This window comes from Phyllobates terribilis, unplaced genomic scaffold (assembly GCF_046119375.1).
Source record: "Phyllobates terribilis strain yellow unplaced genomic scaffold, ASM4611937v1 Scaffold_4__5_contigs__length_816908805, whole genome shotgun sequence".
Lineage (NCBI taxonomy): Eukaryota > Metazoa > Chordata > Amphibia > Anura > Dendrobatidae > Phyllobates > Phyllobates terribilis.
Genome location: NW_027362764.1, coordinates 594,034,231 through 594,051,818, shown reverse-complemented (window position 1 = coordinate 594,051,818; position 17,588 = coordinate 594,034,231).

The window sequence follows — 17,588 nt, the reverse complement described above, 5'->3', positions numbered from 1 at the left end:
AGCTCACCCCAAACCATCTCGATCGGGTTCAGGTCTGGTGACTGTGGAGGCCAGGTCATCTGGCGTAGCTCCCCATCAGTCTCCTTCTTGGTCAAATAGCCCTTACACAGCCTGGAGGTGTGTTTGGGGTCATTGTCCTGTTGAAAAATAAAAGATGGTCCAACTAAACGCAAACCAGATGGAATAGCTTGCCGCTGCAAGATGCCCTGGTAGCCATGCTGGTTCAGTATGCCTTCAATTTTGAATAAATCCCCAACAGTGTCACCAACAAAGCACCCCCACACCATCACACCTTCTCCTCCATGCTGCATGGTGGGAACCAGGCATGTAGAGTCCATCCGTTCACCTTTTCTGCGTCGCACAAAGACACGGTGTTTGGAACCAAAGATCTAAAATTTGGACTCATCAGACCAAAGCACAGATTTCCACTGGTCTAATGTTCATTCCTTGTGGTCTTTAGCCCAAACAAGTCTCTTCTGCTTGTTGCCTGTCCTTAGCAGTGGTTTCCTAGCAGCTATTTTACCATGAAGGCCTGCTGCACAAAGTCTCCTATTAACAGTTGTTGTAGAGATATGTCTGCTGCTAGAACTCTGTGTGGCATTGACCTGGTCTCTAATCTGAGCTGCTGTTAACCTGCGATTTCTGAGGCTGGTGACTTGGATAAACTTATCCTCAGAAGCAGAGGTGACTCTTGGTCTTCCTTTTCTGGGGCGGTCCTCATGTGAGCCAGTTTCTTTGTAGCGCTTGATGGTTTTTGCAACTGCACTTGGGGACACTTTCAAAGTTTGCCCAATTTTTCACACTGACTGACCATCATTTCTCAAAGTAGTGATGGCCACTCGTTTTTCTTTACTTAGAATTTGTATTATGGCAAGAAAAAAGCAGCTAACAGTCTATTCAGTAGGACTATAAGCTCTGTATCCACATGACTTCTGCACAACACAACTGATGGTCCCAACCCCATTTATAAGGCAAGAAATCCCACTTATTAAACCAGACTGGGCACACCTGTGAAGTGAAAACCATTTCCAGTGACAACCTCTTGAAGCTCATCAAGAGAATGCCAAGAGTATGCAAAGCAGTTATCAAAGCAAAAGGTGGCTACTTTGAAGAACCTAGAATATAAGACATATTTTCAGTTGTTTCACACTTTTTTGTTAAGTATATAATTCCACATGTGTTAATTCATAGTTTTGATGCCTTCAATGTGAATGTACAATTTTCTTAGTCATGAAAATACAGAAAAATCTTTAAATGAGAAGGTGTGTCCAAACTTTTGGTCTGTACTGTATATATATTGTATATATGTTGTGGAATACCTATACTAACAGGGCATTCAATGGACCCTGTTGCACTATACGCACTGCAGTCTGCCACATACCCTGCCTCCCTGCCTAACTACTGCTATCACCACTGAATATATGCAGCTGAATTAGTCCTCAGAAGGACTGTTAGTTCATATATATATAAAAACCAGGGGAGGAGTCCTGAGGAGATAATTTTCATATTCCCACTGCATTTTGGGGTAAGTGAAGAGTCTCCGCGAGCTCAAAGAACACTGGATTTTGGCTGTTGGAGCTGAAAAGAGGACATCGGTAAACCAGGGGAGGAGTCCTGAGGAGATAATTTGCATATTCCCATTGCATTTTGGGGTAAGTGAAGAGTCTCCGCGAGCTCAAAGAACACTGGATTTTGGCTGTTGGAGCTGAAAAGAGGACATCGGTAAACCAGGGGAGGAGTCCTGAGGAGATAATTTGCATATTCCCACTGCATTTTGGGGTAAGTGAAGAGTCTCCGCGAGCTCAAAGAACACTGGATTTTGGCTGTTGGAGCTGAAAAGAGGACATCGGTAAACCAGGGGAGGAGTCCTGAGGAGATAATTTGCATATTCCCACTGCATTTTGGGGTAAGTGAAGAGTCTCCGCGAGCTCAAAGAACACTGGATTTTGGCTGTTGGAGCTGAAAAGAGGACGTCGGTAAACCAGGGGAGGAGTCCTGAGGAGATAATTTGCATATTCCCACTGCATTTTGGGGTAAGTGAAGAGTCTCCGCGAGCTCAAAGAACACTGGATTTTGGCTGTTGGAGCTGAAAAGAGGACATCGGTAAACCAGGGGAGGAGTCCTGAGGAGATAATTTGCATATTCCCACTGCATTTTGGGGTAAGTGAAGAGTCTCCGCGAGCTCAAAGAACACTGGATTTTGGCTGTTGGAGCTGAAAAGAGGACATCGGTAAACCAGGGGAGGAGTCCTGAGGAGATAATTTGCATATTCCCACTGCATTTTGGGGTAAGTGAAGAGTCTCCGCGAGCTCAAGGAACACTGGATTTTGGCTGTTGGAGCTGAAAAGAGGACATTGGTAAACCAGGGGAGGAGTCCTGAGGAGATAATTTGCATATTCCCACTGCATTTTGGGGTAAGTGAAGAGTCTCCGCGAGCTCAAAGATCACTGGATTTTGGCTGTTGGAGCTGAAAAGAGGACATCGGTAAACCAGGGGAGGAGTCCTGAGGAGATAATTTGCATATTCCCACTGCATTTTGGGGTAAGTGAAGAGTCTCCGCGAGCTCAAAGAACACTGGATTTTGGCTGTTGGAGCTGAAAAGAGGACATCGGTAAACCAGGGGAGGAGTCCTGAGGAGATAATTTGCATTTTGAAGCTTTTTTTTTAAGCCTTTTTCACTGTTTTCAGAACATTAACAATAAGAACATGGAAGAGTCCAGGAGCCATTTGGTGAGCTGCATATCCTGCTACATGTTCACAGACTTGCCAGTGGAAAAGCCAAACTTCACATGCCAGAAATGCAAGCTTGTGTCCCTGTTGGAGGAAAAGTTGCGAAATCTAGAAGAGAGGTTAACTACGTTGAAAATCATTAAGGAAGGTGAAGAGTTCTTAGACAGAGCAGAATTATCTCTTCATGATTCAGAAAGAGAAGAAATTCGAACTGCACCTGACGAAACAGAGGAATGGAAGCATGTGACCCACAGAAGCGGGAGGATCGAGAGGCAGTCAGCACCCATACTGCTCAGGAACCAGTACCAGGCTCTCACGCAGGAGAACCATGAAGAAATACAGCAAAATAAGACTTTGCCAGCAATGAATAACCTTGTAAGCCCTCAGAATCCTCCTGGATGGAGAAAGAAGAATGTTGTGAAGAAAAAACGGAGAGTGGTGGTCATGGCGGATTCCCTGTTAAGAGGAACAGAGGCCGCTATCTGCAGACCAGACATAACCTCAAGAGAAATGTGCTGTCTTCCAGGAGCAAAAATTAAAGATGTGTCGGACAGGATATCAAGACTCTTCAGACCTACAGATCACTACCCATTCCTGCTAATACATGTGGGGACAAATGACACCGCAAGAAAGGACCTGGAAACCATCTGCAGTGACTTTGAAGACTTAGGCAAGAAAGTGAAAGAATTGGGAGCGCAGGTGGTCTTCTCATCCATCCTCCCAGTGGATGGCCATGGAACAATGAGGTGGAATAAGATTCTACAGGTGAACAACTGGCTACGTCGATGGTGCCGTCAACAAGGATTTGGATTTCTGGATCACGGAATGAATTACCTATACGATGGACTACTTGCTAGAGATGGGGTGCACCTTACGAAGACTGGAAAACGTGTATTTGGAAGTCGCCTTGCTACACTCATCAGAAGAGCTTTAAACTAGAACAATGTGGGAAGGGAAGGGAAGCAAAAGGCCAGAAAAAGCCATACAGCTGACAAATACTATTGAGATCTCTGCTACTGGAAGTGGAAAGGAAGAACAAAGACAAAACAATTTAAATAATAAAAATATGGGAGGAAGAGAAACCAATCACAAACTAAAATGTTTTTATACAAATGCACAAAGCATGGGCAACAAACAAGGAGAATTGGAACTACTAATGCAGGAAAAGGAATATGATGTCATTGGAATCACTGAAACTTGGTGGGACGATACACATGATTGGAATAAAAGGCTAAAAGGATACAACTTATTTGCAAGAAACAGACTTGATAAACGAGGAGGAGGTGTTGCATTGTATGTTAGAAAAGCGTATATCTACACAGAGATTGAAGCTTCAGAGACTGGGAGTTCTGTGGAAACTGTTTGGGTAAGAATACAAGGAGAGAACAATGGAAAGGACACCATTGTAGGCATTTACTACAGGCCACCTGGGCAAGCTGAAGATATGGATGAACTCTTTATGTATCAAATGACCAAGTTCTCCAAAAGATATGACGTAGTGGTCATGGGAGATTTCAACTATCCAGACATTTGTTGGGAATCTCTCTCAAGTAAAACTAACAGGTCAAGCAAATTCTTATCCTCTCTTGCTGACAACTTTATCTTCCAAAAGGTAGGGGAGAAAACAAGGGGATCTGCTACTTTGGATCTAATCCTTATAAACAGGGAGGAAATGGTTGAGGAGGTAAAGGTGGCTGGGACCCTAGGAGGCAGCGATCATGCTATTATAGAATTTTGGATAACTAGAGGAGGAAGACATGTGAAGACTCAAACTTCAAGGTTAGATTTTAGAAAGGCAGATTTTAAGAGACTCAGAAAGAGAATAGGAGGGATCCAATGGCTGGATGTCCTTAAGGACAAAAATGTCCAGGAAGGATGGGAAATTTTTAAAAATGAGATTCTCAAAGCACAATCGTTAACAATCCCGAAAAGTAGGAAGAATGGGAAGCATTTAAGGAAACTAGGATGGATGAACACAGAACTTAAACACATGCTAAAAAGAAAGAAAGAAATGTTTATTAAATGGAAAGAGGGAGGCATATCTAAAGAAGATTATAATGCAGTCTGCAGTTCCTGCAGGGCACGTATCAGGGTAGCTAAAGCTGACAATGAATTAAGGCTTGCAAGAGATGTCAAAAGCAATAAAAAAGGATTTTGGGGGTATGTCAAAAGTAAAAGAAAAGTCAAAGATGCTATAGGATTTTTACAGGATGAAAATGGAGAAATGGTAAGAGAGGATGTTGAGAAGGCCGAACTTTTTAATTCCTATTTTGCATCTGTTTTCTCTCAGAAAGAAAATGTAACATCAACTGATCTTCATTGTCCTTTTAAAGGAATAGAGGAATCCAAGTTATCTGTAAACAGAAATATTGTGAGGGAATATTTATCTATCATAAATGAGTTCAAGTCTCCAGGTCCAGATGAATTACACCCCAGAGTAGTGAAGGAGATCGTAGAAGAAATTTTAGAACCACTCTCCATAATCTTTGAAAATTCTTGGAGAACAGGAGAAGTCCCAGAAGACTGGAGAAGAGCAAATGTTGTTCCTATCTTCAAAAAGGGGAAGAAGGTGGACCCAGGGAACTATAGGCCGGTGAGTCTGACTTCTATACCAGGAAAGATCTTTGAACAAATTATTAAACAACATGTATGTAAGTACATGGATAAAAATGAAGTGATTAACCAGAGTCAGCATGGGTTTGTAACTAACAAGTCATGTCAGACTAACTTAATTTCCTTCTATGACAGAATCACTGACTGGGTGGATCAGGGAAATGCTGTAGATATAGTATATCTTGACTTCAGCAAAGCATTTGAAAAAGTATCTCACACCATCCTTATTGAAAAAATGACCAAGTATGCAATGGACCAGGCAACTGTTAGGTGGATTCATAACTGGCTTAGTGATCGGACTCAAAGGGTGGTTGTAAATGGCTTCACATCCAGCTGGATGAATGTCTCAAGTGGGGTACCACAGGGCTCCGTCCTGGGACCTGTATTGTTCAACATCTTTATCAATGATTTAGATGAAGGAATTGAGGGTAAACTGATTAAATTTGCTGATGACACAAAGCTAGGAGGGATAGCTAATACTAGAGAAGAGAGAGAGAGGATTCAAAAAGACCTAAATAAACTGGAGCAGTGGGCAGCAACCAACAGAATGGTTTTTAACAGGGAAAAATGCAAAGTACTACATCTGGGCAATAAAAATGAAAAAAGCATATACAGAATGGGAGGAAAAGAGCTAAGCAACAGTACATGTGAAAAAGACTTAGGTATACTAATAGATCATAGACTGAACATGAGTCAACAGTGTGATGCAGTAGCAAAAAAGGCAAATACAATTCTGGGATGTATTAACAGAAGCATACAGTCTAGATCACGTGAAGTCATTATCGGTCTTTACTCCTCTTTGGTCAGACCTCATCTGGAATACTGTGTACAGTTTTGGGCACCACATTTTAAAAAAGACATAGACAAACTGGAGCAAGTTCAGAGAAGAGCGACCAGAATGGCGACTGGTCTGCAAACCATGTCCTATGAGGAACGGTTGCAGGATTTGGGAATGTTTAGCTTGCAAAAAAGAAGACTGAGAGGAGACTTAATAGCTGTCTACAAATATGTCAAGGGCTGTCACATTGTAGAAGGATCATCTTTATTCTCATTTGCACAAGGAAAGACTAGAAGCAATGGGATGAAACTAAATGGGAGGAGACACAGATTAGATATTAGAAAAAACTTTTTGACAGTTAGGGTGATTAATGAGTGGAACAGGCTGCCACGAGAGGTGGTGAGTTCCCCTTCAATGGACGTCTTCAAACAGAGGCTGGACAGACATCTGTCTGAGATGATCTAGTGAATCCTGCTTTGAGCAGGGGGTTGGACCAGATGACCCAGGAGGTCCCTTCCAACTCTACCATTCTATGATTCTATGATTCTATGATTCTATATATATATATATATATATATATATATATATATATATATATATACAGTGCCTACAAGTAGTATTCAACCCCCTGCAGATTTAGCTGGTTTGATAAGATGCAAATAAGTTAGAGCCTTCAAACTGCAAACGAGAGTAGGTTTTATGAACAGAAGCATAAATCTTACAAACCAAAAAGTTATGTTGCTCAGTTGAATTTTATTAAATTTTAAACATAAAAGTGTGGGTCAATTATTATACAACCCCTATGTTTAATATTTTGTGGAATAACCCTTGTTTGCAATTACAGCTAATAATCGTCTTTTATAAGACCTGATCAGGCCGGCACAGGTCTGTGGAGTTATCTTGGCCCACTCCTCCATGCAGATCTTCTCCAAGTTATCTAGGTTCTTTGGGTGTCACATGTGGACTTTATTCTTGAGCTCCTTCCACAAGTTTTCAATTGGGTTAAGGTCAGGAGACTGACTAGGCCACTCCAACACCTTGACTTTTTCCCTCTTGAACCAGGCCTTGGTTTTCTTGGCTGTGTGCTTTGGGTCGTTGTCTTGTTGGAAGATAAAATTACGACCCATCTTAAGATCCTTGATCGAGGAGCGGAGGTTCTTGGCCAAAATCTCCAGGTAGGCCGTGCTATCCATCTTCCCATGGATGCGGACCAGATGGCCAGGCCCCTTGGCTGAGAAACAGCCCCACAGCATGATGCTGCCACCACCATGCTTGACTGTAGGGATGGTATTCTTGGGGTCGTATGCAGTGCCATCCAGTCTCCAAACGTCACGTGTGTGGTTGGCACCAAAGATCTCGATCTTGGTCTCATCAGACCATAGAACCTTGAACCAGTCTGTCTCAGAGTCCTCCAAGTGATCATGAGCAAACTGTAGACGAGCCTTGACATGACGCTTTGAAAGTAAAGGTACCTTACGGGCTCGTCTGGAACGGAGACCATTGCGGTGGAGTACGCTACTTATGGTATTGACTGAAACCAATGTCCCCACTGCCATGAGATCTTCCCGGAGCTCCTTCCTTGTTGTCCTTGGGTTAGCCTTGACTCTTCGGACAAGCCTGGCCTCGGCACGGGAGGACACTTTCAAAGGCTGTCCAGGCCGTGGAAGGCTAACAGTAGTTCCATAAGCCTTCCACTTACGGATGATGCTCCCAACAGTGGAGACAGGTAGGCCCAACTCCTTGGAAAGGGTTTTGTACCCCTTGCCAGCCTTGTGACCCTACACGATCTTGTCTCTGATGGCCTTGGAATGCTCCTTTGTCTTTCCCATGTTGACCATGTCTGAGTGCTTTTCACAAGTTTGGTGAGGGTCTTAAATAGTCAGAAAAGGCTGGCAAAAGAGATCTTTACTCCACACATGTGAAGCTCATTATTCTTGGTGCCTGAACTACTTCTTAATACTTTAGGGGGACCAAACAGAATTCTTGTGGTTTGAGGGGTTGAATAATAAATGACACTCTGAATTAGCTTTTAACGTTTTAAAAAAAAAAAAAAAAAAAAAAAAAATTTGCTGCAGTGCATTTCCCACTTCCAGGCTGATCTACAGTACAAATGTCACAATGCCAAGTTAATTGCGCATGTGTCAACCAGCTAAATCTGCAGGGGGTTGAATACTACTTGTAGACACTGTATATATGAACTATGTTGTGGAATACCTATTTTAACTATAAACAAGCAAATCTCTCCCTCACTCAGCAGCACCTCTCCCTACTCTGCCTGTTTATGGGGTAGACTGTGAAGAGCATAGCAGCGCCAGGTCTTATATAGACCTGATGACGCTGTGTGGCCAGCCAATCACTGTAATGCCACAACCAACATGGCTACAGCATTACAGTGCATGACAGGCAATTCCTGCATGTTCATGGGCTCTCTAAAGAGCACCAAACATGCAGGAAGGAGACCCGAGTTCCTGCCCAAGCAACCCAGAAATACTCGCCGAGCGCCAAGTTTGTCGAGCACTGTTATGCTCGGGCGAGCACTGAGCAGTAGTGAGCACCTTCGCTCATCACTAGTACTCAATTCTTGAATGTAAATTGCATACACACAAGGTAAAATTATGACATAACTCTTTGTTAAGCCTACAGATAAGAATAATTTACATGCAGTCATCTCCAAAAAACGATAGACTCTTTGCCAGATTGACAATTTGTACATGATTGACATATACTAAGTAAAGAACACAACACCTAAATTTTAATAATGTATCTGATAAATTTAGGGCACATGGCTTTTCATAGGTTTAATTTCTAAACAGAAGGAAGGTCAAGAATCTTGATAGGGAAAAATCGTACCCTAAAAAGAGAGAATACATTGTTGAAGGATCGTAAACATATAATCCATTTATTTTAACTTTTATTGAATCCGATACTATGATTCCATCTATCATTCATATTCATTGGTCTATGTTGGGTAGATGTTTAATGTCCCTGAAGTACAAAAACCTCCTTTATTCTCTTACAATTCCTTCAGTCAGATATAGGCAGTCTCAATCGCACTACTTAACTGCATATTGATCCACCAAATTTGGGCTGTTTTCCATGCATAAATTGCACATTCATGGTTAAAGGCAGCTGTTTTCAGGATCCATACACTGGTGATGAGTACAAGAGTAGACATTTTTTAATTCTGGCCATGTTACTTATCCCCTCAATTGACCTTGTGGTTTATACTATGTGGAAAAGACGACATTAAATGTTAAAATGAATGTAAAACAACTTACATATAATAATAGACAAAGATGTATCAAGCTCCTAGCTCCTAAAAGCTTTGTGAAGGCTAAACATTCTGATAAACAACTTTGTTGCCAAACTATTGACCATGTAGCTCCCATGAGAGGTGGGGGTAGTACAATAAGTCACTTAAAACATACAGTTGAAACCCGACGTTTACATACACTATATAAAAATACACATATGCATTTTTTTCTCAGTATCTGACATGAAATCAGAATAAACCTTTCCAGCTTTAGGTCGATTAGGATTACCATAATTTTTATTATTTGCCAAATGCCAGAATAATGAGAGAGAGAATGTTTTAAGGCATTTTTATTACTTACTGCAAAGTCAAAAATGTACATACATTTCATTAGTATTTGGTACCATTGCCCTAAAACTGAATGACTTGGGTCAAACGTTTGGGATATCCTTCCACAAGCTTCTCACAATAGTTGGTCAGAATTTGGGCCCATTCCTCCTGACAAAACTGGTGTAACTGATCCAGGTTTGTAGGTCGTCTTGCTCTCACCTGCCTTTTCAGCTTTGCCCATAAATTTTCAATAGGATTAAGATCAGGGCTTTGTGATGGCCACTCCAAAATAATGACATTGTTATCCTTGAGCCACTTTGTTACAATTTTGTCATTATGCTTCGGGTCATTGTCTGTTTGGAAGACCCATTTCTGCCCAAGCTTTAACTTCCTGGCTTATGTCTTGAGATATTGCTTCAGTATTGCCACATATTCTTCTTCTCTCATAATGCCATCTATTTTGTGAAGTGCACCAGTCCCTTCTGCAGCAAAACAACCCCACAATATGATGCTGCCACCCCAGTGATTCTCAGTTGGGATGGTGTTCTTAGGCTTCCAAGCTTCTCCCTTTTTCCTCCAAACATAATAATGGTCATTGTGCCCAAAAAGTTAAATTTAGTTTTATCAGACCACAGGACATGTCTCCAAAAATTAATGTCTTTGTTCCTGTGTGCATTTGCAAACATTAATCTGGCTTTTTCTGTTTCTTTTGGAGTAATGGCTTCTTCCTGGCAGAGTGGCCTTTCAGCCCATGTTGATACAGTACTTGTTTCATTGTGGTTATTAACACAATCTTACCAGCTTCCGCAATCATCTTCACAAGATTTTTTTTGTCTTTAGGTTGATATGGACATGTCGGACCAAAGCACATTCATCTCTGGGACAAAGAACCTGTCTCCTTCCAGAGCAGCATGATGGCTGGACATTCCCATCTTGTTTGTACTTGCGTATAATTGTTTGTACAGATGAATGAGGCAACTTCATGTATCTTGAAATTATACCCAAGGATGAGCCAGACTTGTGCAAGTCCACAATTCCTGTGATACGGTCGAGGCCTCCTGTACAAGACACAGCAAAGCAACCCCACAGCATTATGGATCCTCCACCATGCTTAACTGTTGGTATGGTGTTCTTTTCCTTATAAGCTTCATTGCGCCGTCTGTAAACAAACTGTTGCTTTGCATTGCTAAAAACCTCTATTTTTGTTTTATCTGTCCACAGAACATATTCCCAGAAGGATTGTGGTTTGTCAAGGTACTCTTTGGCAAAAATCAGTCGTTCCTTTTTATGCCTTTTCTTCAGCAATGGTTTCTTCCTTGGCCTTCGCCCATAAAGGTCTGCTTTGTTTAGTGTGTGGCGTATGATAATGGTTGAAACCATGACCCCAGACTGTTCCAGGTTGGCCTTTAGGTATTTGGATGTTTGACGTGGTGTTTTTTCCACCATTCGCAATAACCTTCGAAGATATTTCTTGTCAATTTTCATCTTTGCCCCATGTGCAGGGAGGTTCTTGATGATTCCATGCTTGGCAAACTTCTTAATAACATTGTGCACTGTTAAACTGGGATACCAAGGTCTTTTGAGATAGCGTTATACCCTTTGGAAGTTTTGTGCTTGCTAATCATGGCAGCTCTGATGTCCTTAGACAGCAGCTTTGTCTGCATCATTGTGATAGAGGAACAGGGCCTACCATGTGGCTTTTTAAAACACTGAAGTCATAATACATTGGCTAATTCATGTCACATGGGCACTGACAATTAATCACAGGTGAATCTCTTTTGTGATTTACCACAGGCGAGTCAAAATGTGTTTCCATACTAAATTAATGTAAAGGGTGCTAATATCAGTGACACAGTAAGCTTTAGGTTTTTCTATTTTTCCCTCCCATTATTTTTTTTTTAAATTATTGTTTATCATTTGCTATTTTGTATTTAACACGAGTGCTCTATACAAAAAAAAATGTTTCATTTGATTCATTTTTTTCAGGAAATATTCCACATTATATACTTAAACTTCATGGGTGCCAATAACAATGAGCAGGACTGTACATATTAACATATTAATTGCAATGTTAGGTCAACCTCATATACAATTTTTTTGCATGAATTTACATCTACCAGCATGTCCTTAACAATGGTAAGGGGATATTGGGAATGTCATTAACAACCATAATCTAACTGCAGATCATACAGGAACATAAGTACTGATGAGACACAGTCAGTATCACAAAGCAACATTTACATCCAGTTGCCTTATAGCTGAATTCCTCTTTGATTCAAGTTGATTTCTCTCTTTTTGTCTCCATCTTATCAAGGCACCAGAATAACTTTTCACATCCAAAGTTTGTCTCTGCAGACTTCCATCTTATCCAGTCTTCTGCAGAAAGGTGACATGGTGCCCTTAAAAATAACAGTCATTATAATGCTTCTGAATAAAAATATCTTCCCTACATAATATCTTCCCTACATGTCCCTGAATAAATAATTGCACCTCACTGTGCTCTCTGCACATAATATGACCCCCATACTAACCATCTTATAGTATTTGGCTTCCACGCTGTCTTCTCGTGTAAAATATTGACTCCATTATTAGCTATAACCACAACACTGTCCACCCTTATTGGCTATAACCACCACCCTCTCCATCTTTATTAGCTATAACTGTCACACTATCTGTCCTTATTAGCGATAACTGCCATACTGTATACCCTTTTTAGCTATAACCACCACATTGTCCAAATTGTATGTGCCTCCAATGCTTCCCTTTCTCCATACTGGGCCCCCTCTTCACACTGCAGCCTGTCTATATTATGCACCATACTATAATATCAAACTGTGTCCATCCTCCTTACACGTACAATCCAGTCTCTATATTGTGCCCTCTCCTCACATTTTTCCCCCAAACTGTGCCTTCAAACTGTCCATGCACTCTGCCACTTCTCTACAATGCTTCCCATACTGTCCCCTCACACTGTCTCCTGCCCACACTGCCCAGTCTTGGTACTGAGCCCCAGAGGCACAGCTAGAAATTTAGCTCAGTAGGGGCTAAAACTCTGAGTGGGCCCCTAACCCTGATTTCAACTATGGTGGTGGACCCTAATAGCGGGTATAGGGGACCTCAGCAGATCCCTATGTCGTTACTGAAAATAAATTTCATTACAAAGACCAACACTGATATTATTTCCATGTTGTGGTAAATATCGGTCCTGCAGAATTTGTAAGAGATTACAGTACAGTTATAGATAATGACTTACAGCTGACGTTCTTTCTGATGGAGTCCTCCACATTTCCCATTTCTTCCATCTGACCCAGACCAAAATTACAATTTTTCCAGCCAGGATTCGGCTGCAGAGATTACAACAAAGACATATTTCCAGTACCGTCCCCATCTATTCCAAACCTGCACAAACTCCTCATCCTGCTGATACCCCAATACTGAGCTGCTGTCATATGTGTCCCTATTACTGCCCCTCCTGTGTGCCACAAAAACAATGCTCCTCTTACTGACCCACAAAATAGTGTTCACTACTGTGCCCCTTACATAGTAAAATGCCTCCTTTATGCCCTCTAGATGATAAAATTGCCTTCTTGAAAATATTAATGCCCTGTGCAAGTGCCCTAGGAAAATGTCCACATTTTGCCCCTAGAACATAATAATGCTCCATGTGCACATTTGATGATCACAATACTCTGAATGCCCCTATAAAAATAATGCTTAAGCCCCCATTTAATGTTTAATGATGTCCCCTGAGTCACCCATGTACAGCTCTCCCATATACAGTATAAAGCCCTCACAGCTCCTCTATACACAGTATAATGCCCCTACAGCTCCCTATACACAGTATAATGGGCACACAGCTCCCCTATACACAGTATGACGGTCCCACAGATCACCTACACACAGTATGATGGGCCCAAAGATTCCCTATACTCAGTATGATGAGCCCACAGCTCTCCTATATGTAGTATTATGTCATCACTGCTCCCGCAAAACACAGTATAATGCCCCTCACAGAGGTCCTCACACTGTATAATGGCCCTCACATTAGCTCACAAACTGTATAATGACCTCCACATTGCATGATGGCCCCTCAGTATTTCCCACACTATAAGGGCCTCCACATTAGCCTGCATACTGTGTGACGGCCCCCACAATAGTCTCCACACCATATGATGGCTCCCACATTAACCCCATAGTGTATGGGGGCCCCTACATTAGTTCCCACACCATATTATGGCCACACATTAACCACCATACTGTATGAGGGCTCCCCACAATAGTTCCCATATCATATGATGGCCACCAGATTAGTCCCTATACTGTATGAGGGCCAGCACATTAGCTTCCATGCTGTATAATGGTCCCCATACTTTGAGGGCCTCCTACAGTATCCCTCAAAATGTATGAGAGCCTCCCTCCCACACAAAAAGTTTTAAGTAAAATAAAAAATATCATATAATCACCGAATCCAGGGCGAGTTCACAAGGCGAACCAATGCATTGTTTTCCCTGCACTACCACTCAGCCTCTCGGCCACGGCAGTGTGAAGCAGTGGCTGAGGAGCATGTGTCGGCGCATGGACAAGACATCAGAGTCCTGATGTGGAGCAATCACCGGGACTCTGACACCCTGTGCATGCACTGGTGTCTCAGCATCATCCTGCCATGGCCAAGAAGCTGAACAAGATTGCAGGGAGACTGTGTCTCCATGCTGCACTGCAGACTTTAATTGTATTCTCATTCACAGCTTTGAATGGGGCCCCCTGAGCATGGGCCTCAGGGCAACCAGCCCCTCTGTCCCCGCAGTAGCTACACTACTGCTGTGCCCCCTTCTCAAATTTTTCCCGCTATAATATCCCCTCACAATGTCCTCACACACAACCCCTCTCATTACGGTCTTCTTGAAACTGATAAGCAAAAGAGAGATGCTACTGCACATGTGCAGGTAGCAGTGCCATTTTTTTGCATGTAAATTTCTGGATTTGACTCACACAATTACATATGCAGTATATAAAATATGAGGCAGGTCATTGAAGGAGCAGTGACCTGTCCAAAACGCACAAAGTGAATTTATAAGCAAAACCCAAAATAAAGCCCCTCTCCAAAGGCCCGACCCGAAGTACGAGAATAACATTATCTTAAAACTGAAAATAAAGATTACACAACAGCCACAGGACAGATTTCATCAACCAAGGCATCATTTTAATCAGTATAAAGGCAACCACCAGACAGTGTATGTAGTTTTCTGAGCACAATCCTGCTGACAGGTTCGCTTTAAGCTCCTGATCATGATCTTTCTTAAAGAGGACCTGTTTTTGTTTTCTGTTTTTTCAATTGAATATAGCTGTAGCCAAGTTTAACTATACAAATAAGATGCCATCTTGATAACTTCTTTCAGAAAATTATTGGATTAAGATAAGTTAATATGAGTATCTCTTCCAATTGTAGCTGTTTCACAGATTCTGGAACAGTTTTTATTTTTTCCTGTGCCCTTCTAGCAAAAAGCAAGCAATTTTTTCCTTCAACCATCTAGGTGTATGCTACAGAACTTCTCCCTGGGTGTTTGCTTTTTCTCTTCTATGACAGAAATTGTGTGGTATGTGCCCAATTTGTTGAAGGGAAAATGTGCTTCTTTTTTGACAGAGAGCATAAATTTGGATTGGAGGGGGATAAAAAAAAAAAATGGTTTCAGAACCTGTAAAACAGTAAGACGTACTCCGTTTAAATGTAAAAATCTAGTGAAAGGTCCTCTTTAAATTTGGAGGTTCTTTTTAACATAGCAATGAGCATCTTTGTTTATAATATAATGTGTAAGATATAATTGAGTTTTCTAGCTGTTTTTCTTAGTACTTCTAGATAAGAACTGTAGATCACTAGTCGAGATGCACAATTGTTTTCTACTTTTTTTCTATATTGAAGTAGTTGGCTTCTGGAGATTCTGGTGGTAATGATAACTTAATCATCAATAAAGCTGGGATAGAAGCCTTGATTTAAAAATGCCCTTTTAAGATGAGTCAAGTGTTAATAGTAACAAATTACACTAGCGTTATGTGTTGAGATGCATTTTAGTTGGTTTTCTGATTTGTTAAAGAGAGAGGTATACTATAGTCCCTTTACATTACATAAAAAATGTGAAAACAAATTGACTACATGAATGTGTGCAATAGGATTTAGTTACCTTTTCTTACACTTATACACTGTCTGAATCAAAATCTAATCTAAAAAATTTCACGTCAGTAAGTACAAATACAGTAGGTTCACAGATAACTGCTACTGTTCAAAACTCTTAACGTGAGATCTTGTCGGTAAGAATGTTGATCTATGTATCCTAGCAGAGAAAGTATTGTCTGACTCCACTTAAATATTTATACATGTTTTTCTGCGGAACTTTATTCATAGATTTGTGGATAATAATAATAGTTCACACTAAATAAACCGCATATCTTCTTTCATCACGATCCAAGTGTTTAGCTGCATGTAATACATTACACATTTTATGAATGCTACAGATGAATTGTTTTCTAAAAGTCTTCATATTACAGGACATGTTCTCGGTCTGTTCTGTCACTCTAAAATGTAACTGCTCAGTAACATAACTTGTAACCAGAGGTTCAGTAATGAAAGCATTCTGTCATGACATTTTTTCTGAGCTTCTGTTTCTTATTAAGGAGCTGACCTCTCCAGTGAAGTCAGTTGAATAGGAATACATGGTAGGTGGAACAGCAATTTGTCAGACAACAGATTCTATATCATCATTCTAATCTCTAAAGGGTCAAAATAGATTAAAGTTGAGGGTCATAGGAGTGCTACATATTTCAACAGGCTATTCCTATGATTCTTCATAGAGTAAATTGATTTACTATTTTATTGAAATCTTCAACAAATAATTTTGTTGCAAGAATTAAAAAAGTTAAAACTAAAATCTCATTACCAGCTGTATTACATTTACGTGAAAAGAAAAAAGGATTTAGTACTGTATTAGCTGGTTGAAAGAAGTTTTAATATTTTCATCAAGAGAAACAAGATAACAATCTTGTTGATATAATAACTTTTAACAGCTCTCAATGTCACAAAAGCATGTTAAACATGTTTTATAGTTTTTTTAAACAGTAGTATGTTACCTAATAAATCAATGCAACCTTTATTATTATGGAATTTTGGTAATAAGTTCACACATCCACTGGACAAGTATTAACTGCTAAATTAAAGGAAGTCTAACTGCTAAGACCCTACCAATCACCCTATTTCCACTATTTGAATGGTGGACCATAGTGATGAGTAGATTGTTTGAAATTCGAATTTGCCAATTTGCACAGATTTCTCTGGGAAATTCTATCTGCAGCGAAGTTATTCAACTCAAATTGAATGTTCCTATTTATGTTCTGGGGTTTCTCCAGACCCCATAGCATTGTAAATGTAAAAAAAAGCAATAAAATAATAATATCCTCACTGCCCCTCTCTCTTGCTGCCTTGCAGTCGCTGCCTGCTTTCAGGTCCTCAGAGCCTCTACTTTCAGCTATTTAGCTCTTTATCTGCCTGTTCTTCACTATAGCTGGGACTTCAAGCCAAAATCAGACCTATGGGGTCACGCCACCTTGTAACATTACAATGCACGTGCAATGTAAATTTCATGCATGATCATTGCCCTATTTCAATCTCTATTGAACTGGTAAAGATAGCCAAGTAAAGTGCCTACTAACATTTATTAAGTAGGCTTTGACTGGAGAAGTGCGACCACCTCTCCATTCAAGCAGGGAAATTGGACTTCAGTGGTCTGGCCCCTACTGATTTTGCAGTTATCCTCTGGGGGATAGATGATAACAACAATACAATTACCAGCTAACAAACAAAAAACAATAAAGAGTGGTATAAGGGAAAATTTGCAT